The sequence below is a fragment of the Protopterus annectens genome, chromosome 11.part0 (assembly GCF_019279795.1).
Source record: "Protopterus annectens isolate FY-2018-M chromosome 11.part0, PAN1.0, whole genome shotgun sequence".
Lineage (NCBI taxonomy): Eukaryota > Metazoa > Chordata > Ceratodontiformes > Protopteridae > Protopterus > Protopterus annectens.
Window position 1 is genome coordinate 1,001,800,100 of NC_056745.1, and position 12,032 is coordinate 1,001,812,131.

The following is a 12,032-nucleotide window of genomic DNA, read 5'->3' on the forward strand; positions in this document are numbered from 1 at the left end:
AGTCACACTCACTACAATTCAAATGCCCTACTTTGGCAAGCCTGATGATGTCATTCACTTTGAAATACACCTTTGGGGAAAAGTTAGACCATTAATCTCTGTGGTGCTTCCTATAACTGTGTAATGGTGTAGTATAATCGAATAGTTAGGTAGGAGTTCTAATCCCAGACATGGTGTTTGTGTGTGTAGAGAACAAAGCTTTTTAGGCTAGTCACACTCACTACAATTTCAAATGCCCTACTTTGGCATGCCTGCTGATGTCACACACCTTGAAATAAACCTTTGGGGAAGGTATAGCCCAGTAATCTCTGTGGTGCATCCTAGAGTAGCTTAATTATGTAGTGTCATATAGTAGTTCAATAAGGGTTCTATTCCCAGACATGGCAAGTGTGGATGTTTGTGTGTGTGTTTGTTTGTGTAGTGAACAATGCTTTTGAGGCCATTCACAGTCACTACAATCCCATCGCTCTCCTTTGACAAGCCTGCTGATGTCATTCCAAGTGAAATACACCTTTTGAGAAAGAGTAGTCCAATGATCTGCGTGGCGTGTCCTATGACTGCGTGATGCTGTAGTGTGATAGACTAGTTAAGTAAGAGTTCTCTTCCCAGACATGGCAAGTATGTGTGTGTCTGTGTAGGGAGCAATGTTTTTTTCAGGCCATTCACAGTCACTGTAACCTCCATTGTCCTTCTTTGGCAAGCCTGCTGATGTCATTCCCATTGAAATACACCTTTTGGGGAAAGAGCAGTCACGTAATCTCTGTGGTGCATCCTGCAACAGCATAATTTTGTAGAGTGATGAACTAATTAGGTAAGAGTTCTTATCCCAGACATGGAAACTATGTGTGTGTGTGTGTGTGTGTGTGTGTGTGTGTGTGTGTGTGTGTGTGTGTGTGTGTGTGTGTGTGTATGTGAGTGTATGTGTGAGTGTATGTGGGTGTGTGTGTGTGTCTGTGTTTGTCATTCATATTCTGTGGGGAGGTGGCAGTGAGTGTGTAACAACTGGACTCATTGTATAGCAAGTTTTGCAAATTTCGTATATGGTGAGCCTAGTATATGTCACAATGTCCACTTTACAAGGATAACAGATGTCAAATAGCCAAGAGGCTGAGCTGTCAATCCATACCCCTACATGTGACATCAAGGCCTGGCGAACAAATTAAGCAACCCTTGTATTACCCAGAGAACAGTCTCAACCCATGTCTCATACACAAGCACACTTGCCTAGGCAACAACCACTTTGTTGGTAGTACCCTGCATATTGCCCACAGATAGTAAGCATGGTTTGATTGCAGTGAACTACAGAGGGCATGGCACGTTGTCCCATCACTACAATAGGCACATAATTGCAGACAGTACACCTACACTATGTTCCCCACTGGACGCCTGCAACAACTGTGGTGCCATCAAATGTGACCCACAAAGGACATACCATGCCTTAAACACATGCCCTGTAAGGACAGATGCCACTGACACTGGGGAATACCTGTATCATGCCTTTCAATGTAGGTGCAGGGTCAACCTTGTATCTATTACCAGTTCCTGCCACATGAGGCCAGGACTGGCACATCTGAAGATAACAATGTGTGTACACAACATGGGCCAAGCACCCCAGCTACAGTTCCACATGTCACTGAACATACATGAGGGACATGTGCACATCCCAGACACTATCGATGTCATGGACTATAAAACATATACATGGCAAGCATTGCACAGCACTGGCCACACACAATAGTAACCCAGGTGACTGGATGGTGAATACATTACTGACCTGTGTGGGCCAAGCCAGACACTACACCCCTGAGCCACACTGCAGACCATTGTCATGTGGCCTGGTGCCAAGGTATACCCTTCACCTAGCCTTGTACAGCCTTCTGGCAGAGTCAACCACTACACACCTGTGAAGCATTGCACCCATGCATGTCAGTACTGACACCCTGTGTCTGTGTGTGTGTGGAGTATGAAGCTTTTGACCACATTCACACTCACTACAACTCCCATTGGCCTACTGAAGCATGCCATTTGATGTCAGACACCTTCACATACCCTTTGCTCATATATCATCCGGATAACCCCTGTGGTGCATGTGATATCTGTGCATTACTCTATTGTGGCAAACTAGCTAGCTAGGAAGTCTATTCCTGACCCTGTCAACTGTGTCAATGTGTGTGAGTCCCTGAGAAAGAGTGGCTGTGTTGATATTGACAACTGTTCATGTGGACAGGCATGTGTACTACACCCACCTTATCCCTCCTATATCACTGTTGCAGATGTCACTCACCATCAGATATACCTTTGGACAGTTCCCCAACATGTTAGCTATGTGGTGCATGCAATAACTACATAGACATGTGATAGCAATGCATAGTCAGTTAGGGGTCTAAAACCCTGTACTGGTAGGTGTCTGACACAAACGTGCTTAGGTTTAACTCACCCACCACCTCGCTGGCTTACTTTGTCTCTGTCTGTCTTGCTCACTCCCTCTCTAGTGGATGTGGAGAAGTACACCTGCTTTGCTTAGGCAGTAGTTTGTGTTTTGTAAGTGATGCTCATGATCAGCTGATGGCCTCTGCATGAAGTGCAGTCCCCCTCTAGTTGATTGCATGTGGAACAGCTATGGTAACATTCCTATAGCCAATTGCATGGAAAAACACTCCAATATATAGGAACATCATGTGGGTGTTGGGACTTTTCATTCACTGTGAGCAGGACCTCATGTTGGTGTTTGGCAAACAGCAACACAGATGCTATTGGAATTTACATCTAAGGCCAACAGACAATAGGGGATGTGCCAGACATGGCTACAGAATGTAAGTGTTGCTCTTCTGCATTTGGAATCATATCAGTTTATCAGGGCGTATGTGGATATGGCTGGTCTACATGATTTAATACCTGTCATGACAGTGTTATGTGTTTGAGGAAACTCCCACAGGTAGGGTTATCTGCAAACTGGGCAATGTGCAAAGCCTTATGTTTCTTGTGCTACTCACAGAACACCTATCTTAGAACTGCAGAAGCATAGTCTGAGGATTGCAGTCAGTACATGGTGACAGCCATGAGAGTTACTGACTTCATATCCCTCATAGTACATATATCATAACAAACCCTGGTACGACAGTAAATGTATGAGGTTATCATAGCAACATGCCAATATTGGCCCAGTGTTTGAGGCTCCAACCACAAGTTTGTCAACCTTTGTACATATGTCATGCAGTAAGAGGTGCATATGTACTGTACACCATTATATATTGACATCATACCTGATAACAAGCCAGTCAGATATCAGACTGCTAGTAATGTTATGTATAGTAGGGGTTATATCTGAGGACATAACCTGGGCATTCTGTGGTTGTGTGTACAGTACTGGTGTCTGTGTACTTATGGTGATTGTTGACAGTATGTATATTGCCCATATGTACCTTGGGCTGTGCACAGACTGTGGTAGATACCATTGTTCTTGGTCCTGTTCTATCTGATGTTACATGTTGCTCCAGTATATGCTACCCTATCGGCTCACATGTCTGTAGGGCCAGACACACAGGTGTCCCATAACACAGACAGGCAACAGACCACACTGTGTCATGACCCAGTGTATGTAGGGTTAGTGTGTGAGTGGCACATATGAGGATGGTGTTTATCAGACAGTCCATATGGTGTCATATTAAGCTTGCATACCATATGTGGCTGTGGCTTTGTTGACATTGGTTGTGGGTATGCACTTTCTCATAGGTGCCTGTTATTCTGTGCTGTGACATGCATGTAGAGCCTGCTATATTTGCAGGTACATGTGTATTCCCCCATACAAAATGTAGTCCAGTGTTGTGGCAGTCTGCCTGTAGTTTGCACAGTGCATTGTGACATGCCTAGCAGCTTAGTGTAATTATCCAGTGTGCTGTTATGTCCAGTTATTTGCAAGACATACTGCTGCCAGGCCACCATAACTTTTGTGTATTTCTGACAAAGCAGTGGATTCTGTCACTAACTACTGGGAAGTATGTGGCCATGTGACCTCTGCACCACCAGGTATTATGTGTCAGGACAGACTGGTGTGTGTGAATGCATAAACTGTGTGGGCATATGTAGTCCAGTATTTATGTGATATACCCATGTACATGGCTGTTAACATCCACATTGTGAGGCATGGTCCACATGTCTTGCATGAAGGGGATCTGTGTACACCTCTGGACTGACCACAGAGTGCCAGACTATCCACATATATTGGTCAAATCTGTGCTGTAGTCCACAGGATTATTACTGTGCTAGCAGTGGTACTGTACTATGATGTCCTTATGATGTCTGTCAGTAGCCAGTGGCATACATGTCAAAAGCAGATGTGACCTCCCACACACAACATGCCTGTTAAGATAATCTCTGTTACAGTAGCAGCAGTCTACATATATACTTGCAATACATACATGACACCCCCTTGCACTAAGAGGTTGGGACAATTGGTGTTGAGTTAGGACTCCACTCCATGTTCTGGACATATGGTATACATATATGTATCTATATAGATATATACACATATACATATCTACATACATACATGAATATATATATATATATATATATATATATATATATATATATATATATATATATATACATACATATACAAACTCAAATATATGCATATACACAGCAATATATGTCTACACATATACAGATATATAGATATGTGTGCACATGTAATTATGGATATCTACATATATATCAACATAAATAGGTATATCTGATTAGATATGTATGCACATATAGTTATAGATATCTACATATATATCGACATAAATAGGATGTGCATATACATATATATATATATATATATATATATATATATATATATATATACAGAGATATCTAAAAATGGCCATATATATGATGCACTATACAGATGTGTAGACATACATATGTATGAATATACATAAGTATGTACATGTAGACATATGTATATGTATATATCCATATTCCTGTCATGTGTAAACATCACAGTTGTGTATAGCTTCCCAGATGTAACTCACTGTCTGTATCTGATATGTGTATATTTAGATATAACAACCTATGTGATGCAAGAGTAATATCAATAACAAGTACTATACAATTGTGGAAGTCAAAGCGATTGTTCAATACTATTCAATATGTGTAGGGACAGATATATTGGAAAAACAACAGCTGTCTTCACAGCTGTCATGGCATAGTGGTTAACTGTTGTGACTATAGTGTACAAAGTCCTGGGTTTAAGACTTGGAAAGGCTGTAGATTTTGTTGCAGGGCAGAAAAAGAGATGTTAGATACAGAGTGGTTAAGGCAGTTTTGAGCAGCTTTAAGTGGGTTTGTGCCAAGCTAAGCGGTGCTAAGCTATAGTTAAACGTATGGGGACTTACACCGTGTAGACTTTGCTTTCCAGTGTGCAGATCTGCTTAGCTTTTATATTATAGCAATGCTGACACCTGCTAAGTATGGCTCAGCCCTGGTAACCAGTGCTCACATCCCAGTCTGATAACATAGCAGGGTAATGACATCTTTAATAAGTGTATGTAATGCCATGTACAATACATGTGTCTATGTGTTTCATTACAGTAGCAAGGGGTGTGAGTGTCATGTCTGGGACATCAAGTGTATAAGACCTGTACAGCACAGTTATCCATGTGAATGTGTTACATACAAGGGTAGTAACCTAGGTTATGTGCTGTCAAACTGGCATGTAGTGTATCATGGTGGTACTACCGTTGACTGTGCTTTCCCAGGCAAGAGTAGATTGCTAAATGTAGTACTGACAACAAGCACACCTGCAGGTATAGCTGGACTCTGAGGCCTCACTGTTGTGTTCCTGGTGTGTTAGCTGTGTCACAGTATATATCCCATACTGGATAATGATCTGACATGTGGAAAGTAACTGTAGACTACTGTCTGTACAGTACATGTCAGTGAGGGCTTCCAACATGTTTTAATTGAATACATATTGGTGTTAGATGTCTATCTGAAGACACATTCATCCTACTGCATAGCTATTTGCCATTATGATGTATGTCAGTCCCTATACAGATGCGCAGATGGCAGGTATCCAGCTTGATTGACACTGATATGTTTGCCCAGCTGTGTTATAACTGGCACATATAGGAGACAGCACCCTTTACGCTCCACATGCGATGGGTACCTCCACTACACTACCACAGTCAACAAAACATGCTTGGGTACAGGTCTCCATCACAGACACCAACCATGTGTTGTAATACATGTTGCATACATGTCAACTGGATCACCTCAGTGGACATTTGCAGAAGGCACCCAGAGGATTCGCTGATACATGTCACTCTCACCCTGAGGGTCACCACAGTGGTGTCTGTCACTAGATTTCCTGCTGGAACATGGCAGGTGGCATGATACCACTGTACACACATTCCCTACACTACCCATCTCTCTATGGACAATAGCCAGGTACACACCTATGACAACCTGCAGTGATGTACCCCAGTACTGACATGTGTATGTGTGCATTACGAGGATAGCAGTGTCTGTGTGTTAGTACACCTGTAGTTGGGAATACCATGAGGGCCTTCACAACCACCGCAACACCCATTGCCATAATAAGAAGTTACTGCTGCTGTATTAGACATTACATGTACCCTGTTATGCTCCACTCCCTAATGGCTACATGAGCCTTGCAGTACCAGCACAATACTTTTGCACAAATGGGTCGATAGGCATGGGAAACCCATTGAGCTCTGGCAATTGTGTGTATCTGTGCATGTCTGTATATCTGTCGGGTACAGGATTCCAAGGCCACATACTCCTATTACAATACCCATTGCCACACAGTAGTATGGATAGTGTTATTGCTGCTCATAGGTGAGGCATGGCAATGTGACACCCTGTTATGCCTGTGGCATGTGCATTACATGCATATCCCTGTAGTACCAATGTTGGGATATACAATGGGTTGTATCACAGTTGTGGGCAATGTGTGATGGTGGGTATGTCAGAGTGTCATCATGAGTTCCAGTGAGTACAGTATCCACTGTGGGATGTGGGTGCTGTGTACACTGTCATTACACCATGGTACACCAGGTATATGTCCCATGTACCACTGTATGGTGACCACTGTCACCATCAACCATGCAGGTAATTGATACCACAATCCAGCCCAGTTACTCATGTGCTGTGTGCAGCCTACCTGTAACACATTGGACACAATGATAAGTTAGCACCGATAGGCCCAGGTCTCTTGGATGTGTGTCTGCCTGTTATGTGTCTGTTAATGTGTATATGATGGCATGTCACACTATGTATTGTCCATGTACAACCATTATATCCCCCAGTACCATACTGTACATGTCTGGGGATGTTCTGCATGTAACATGTAACCTGAAACACACCTCACCCTAAATGCTGTGTGGTGTGTGCAATGAAAGCCACACACTTCAGTAGCACTATATACCTAGGTAGGGGTCTAGTCCCAGTGTTGCCGAGTAAGAGTGTGCATGTATGTGGATGGATCTACATCAGGTTGCTGATTATACATGTCCCATAGGGTCACCTGTCTATGTGGCACAGGCAATAACTGTTATACAAACCTGTGACATGTGTTCAACAGACCCAGGATATGTCACTGCTATGGTGTCACCACAGTGCCATACCCCTTGTGGAATATGACTCCAGACCACCCTACTGCTGACACATGTACATCTACAACACAAATGGATAACATTATGGAGACCACAATCACTCAGTGGTACTAACAGCTATAATGCATAATGGCTGGACAGCTACACTACCTGACATGTATGCATTAAACATTACTCCTGACAACATGTTACACAGCAGTACATTGGTGCACTCTAGTACAGTCACCGTGTGCATAAGAACCATATTAGCTTGTCCCTGCATCGATGTTATGGATGGCAAGGATGTGGCACAGGTATCATCATATGCATAGTGTGTGTTGTTGGTTTGCCAGAGACCAAGGGTGGGCCATACTTTTAACCCCATGTGCGTGGGTGAGGGGTGTATTTAGTTGAAATGGGCTTAGTGATGTGGTGTGTTTAGGTATGGGGTTGACCTAGATGTGTTCATATAGTGGGTGGGTATGCATGCACACAGTTCTGCTATGTGGCTGCCCTATACAGGTGTTTCATGGACAGCTGCAGACCATACCTGGCAGGGTGTGCAGTTCACCAACTCTGGCCACAGACACGTGGACTGTGCCTGCCAAGGGTTCCAGGGTCATGTCCAGGTACAGGCCTCAATGTGCTACTTTCCCCTGATGATGACAGATGTCCATTAGAACCAAGTTTCTCCTGGGACTGACCCTGGCCATGTGCACGTGGCCTGCTGTGGTGTGGACAGTGCTCCCCTGCAGTGCTGGGGCTGGTACTGCCACTACATGAGCACCTTGGCATCCTAGCATGTCTACATTGACCACCAGCTGTCAGTGTTGCTGTCCTACATCCAGGCGGCCGTTGCCGAACTCCCACCACATGTTCAAGCACGGGCAAACCACGGTCAATAGGCCCACCATCTCACTTAACCATCTATCCATGACCTCGGTATAATCACAGAGAGCACCAGAAAGTTCATGGAAGTTGTTGCTTGCAGATGAGAGAGCAGCCCTCTGCAGCCTCAGGCCCTGTCTGATGTACAGTTCTACAAGTGCCTGCACCCCCATGACAGTATGAAACATGCACCTGGTGGTACCAGTTATGGTGCTTCTGCCAGCGGCATGATGACCAGTGGCCCTACCCAGAGTACCCAGGTACCTCTGCCTATGTGGTGCCCTGCCAGACATCTGGCTATGCCTGCTTTGACCAGACACAATAGGCATAGATACCACACTCTCCTGTGCACTGCCACCAACTGCCAACTGTCCCTCTACTATGGCCACTGGTGATGGAATATGTATAAGCACTGTAACTGTGTGCGGGGTTGGGGTGGCTAAGAGGGGGATGTCGAATGATGGTGCAGTTTCAGCCTCTGACAGCCCCTCCTGTGCCTCAACAGTACTATAATCATCTTTGGTGTGTGTATGCACACCAATATCAAATTGCATGCAGGAGTGACCCTGACCCACCTAGCCACCTGTGGGGGAAAAAACACAGACATTCCACCTTAATACCTACCTGTCCCTGATGTTACAGACAGTCCCATCTTTATTTACATAAGTTCCCCATCCTGCATCACACTTGGTAACATACACTCATTTATGCCACTCATTAATGTATCATTCCTCTAAATGCCTAGACGACTGATCACAACACAAGACCTGTTAATCCATTACCTCCTTGACTTGAGTGGAGTAGGTTTTACATGGCCTTACTGCTGTCATCCAGTATTCACCCTGGGTATGTCCGGATGTTGTGAGCATGGCCCATATATGTTAGGGACTATTGCATTTGCTCCATAATGTCACGTATTAGAGTGTCATATGTAACTATTGTTCAGTACATGCCAGATCTGCTGCTCAATCAACTTATTATGTGGACAACAGTAATATATGGATACACTCCCTAGTGTTGTCTAGTAATTCCCCAATGCATCTGTAGTGCTGCATACGTGGGTATTCATTCACCTTTCTGCTGATAGCAATATTAAGGGTATACCTGGTGTCTACTTTCCTTCCCAATGCATTTTCCATGCTACAGATCTTATTATACTATCAGCTGTCCTGTGATTACATATCAGACAAGTATCCCTGGTGTCTCATGTGTCAGTCCATGTCCATGTACTGCACGATCCCAAAGGGAAGTACTACTGTATGAACAACCCCACAATCACACATGTGCATACATGGACACCCACACAAACACACACACATGCACACACACATGCATCAACCCCCTCCACTCTACCAGATTGCACTTACTGACTAAATAACCCCCCCCCACACACACACACATACCTACAGGTGAGGTTGCACAAAGATAGTACACACAGTCCTCCCATTACCCATCTGTCAACATGCATAGGTTCATAGGTTCATAGGTTGATATTAGGCTATCTGCCCTAGGGCATTTCTAAACCTAGCCAGAGTGTGTTTGGCGTTTGCCACCCTTTTAGATTTGTTGACTGTGCCTTTGTATAGTAGGTCACAGAAGGTAGCCCTTTTAAGGTTAGTTTACTGTACCTCTGTCAAGCAGGGACACAGAAGAGATCCCAGGGGTAAACTTACAATCTCCCATCCATTTTTCAAGATTTCTCTTGAAGAGGGTCAGTGAGGGGCTCTGCATAACATGGATTGGGATTTTGTTCCAGAGTGAGGGGAGTCTCTGGGATATGAATCTGTCCCTCCAGCATGTCCTATTTATTTCTGTGCTGAGGTTCAAGTCCCTGGAGTGTGTATCTCTAAGGGATTTGCATTTCCTGAGGTGAAGCATGTCCATTAATTCTGGGTTGGACATGGCCTTATACGTCAGACACAGATCACCTCTGAGTAGGTGGTACGCAACTGAGTAGAGCTGGAGTTTCTTTAGCCGAACTGCATAGGACATCTGTTTGAGCCCCTTGATCCTCTTGGTGAGATACTTTTGGGGTCTTTCCAGTTGCTGCAGGTGTCGGGTAAGGTACATCCCAAATAGGGCATTGTATTCAATTATGGGCCTGATAAATGATGAGTAGAGGGGCACAATGACATCTCTTGATGTAGATGAGAACCCTTTCATGATAAGGTGGGCTGTATAGAAGGCCTTTCTAACCACTTTGGCAACGTGATTGTCAAAGGAGAGATTGCTATCTACTTGGGTCCCCAAGTCCCTAATTACTTCTTACGTAATTTGTGGGCACTTTGTTTTTCCCAAAGGGGATGACTATGCACTTTTTGGCATTTAGCTTTAGGCAATGGCTTTGCCACCAGTTATCCATCTCTGTGAGACCCTTTTGGAGGATGCTTGTGTCAGCCGGAGAGTCGATTATGGCACCCAGTTTTGAGTCATCTGCAAATCTGGTCAGCCATAGTCCACCCGTGTTAGCCTGTACCTTTGAGAAATACATGCCAAATAAGAGAGGTTCCAGGACTGAGCCTTGTGGGATGCCACTTGTAACTGGTTTAGAGTCTGACATGGCACCTGCTATTCTGACCATGTGGGTTCTATCCCTGAGCCAGTTTGCAACCCATCTTGTGACATAGGGGTTGATATTTAAGCTGGTGAGCTTATTTATGATGCCCGAGTGGGGTATTGTGTTGATGGCTTTTGTGAGGTCCAGGTAGGCTGTGTGGACTACCTTCCCTTCAACTATGGCTTTAAGGTACATTATTTATGGTACATATGGTACTCAACAGCATGCAGTGCAGCTATAGTCAATCCATGCTAGCAGCATTATACATGTGTGTGATGCATGGACTGTGTAAGTAGGTGATGTCCCTTCCCCTGGAAAACACTTCACCCATGTACATAGTATTGCTGTGCATCTGTTCTGCACCCTGCCATGTACTGTGCATGAAACCTCACAAGTGTATAAACTATTGCTGAATGTGTATTACTATGTCAGTTATGTCAGCTCTAATGCGCACGGTCCTTATGTGTTTGAGCGACACATACCTGGGATGATATGTGGACAGATGTCATTTATGAATGCCTGATGTCTGGTTTACAGATCTCAACATCAGTGGTGCATGTATGACCAATATGATACTATTACACTGACAACCATCAACCTTACAGTGGCTATGGGGAATTTACACACCCTTATTGATATGACGCACTCTTCCTTGATATGCTATGGGACCACATCACCACATACATTAAACAGTACATGAGCATGATATGTGACATATGTCCTGTACATTCACATGCAGTGTCTAAGAAATGTATTAGGTGTGCAGATGCTGACCACGATGCATGCACTCTGTGGGTGCATATGTGTGCACACCCTTATCCTGATGGTTTGTTGCACCTATTGTTATGTGTACTACAGCAGTTACTATTCCTGGCAGGCGTATACTAGCATGGGTCATCTGCATTTGTTAGTATATGCTCAGTCTGCCCTACACATGTCCCCCAACTCTGCATGATTGCAAGGTCTACTCATGCACATCCCTT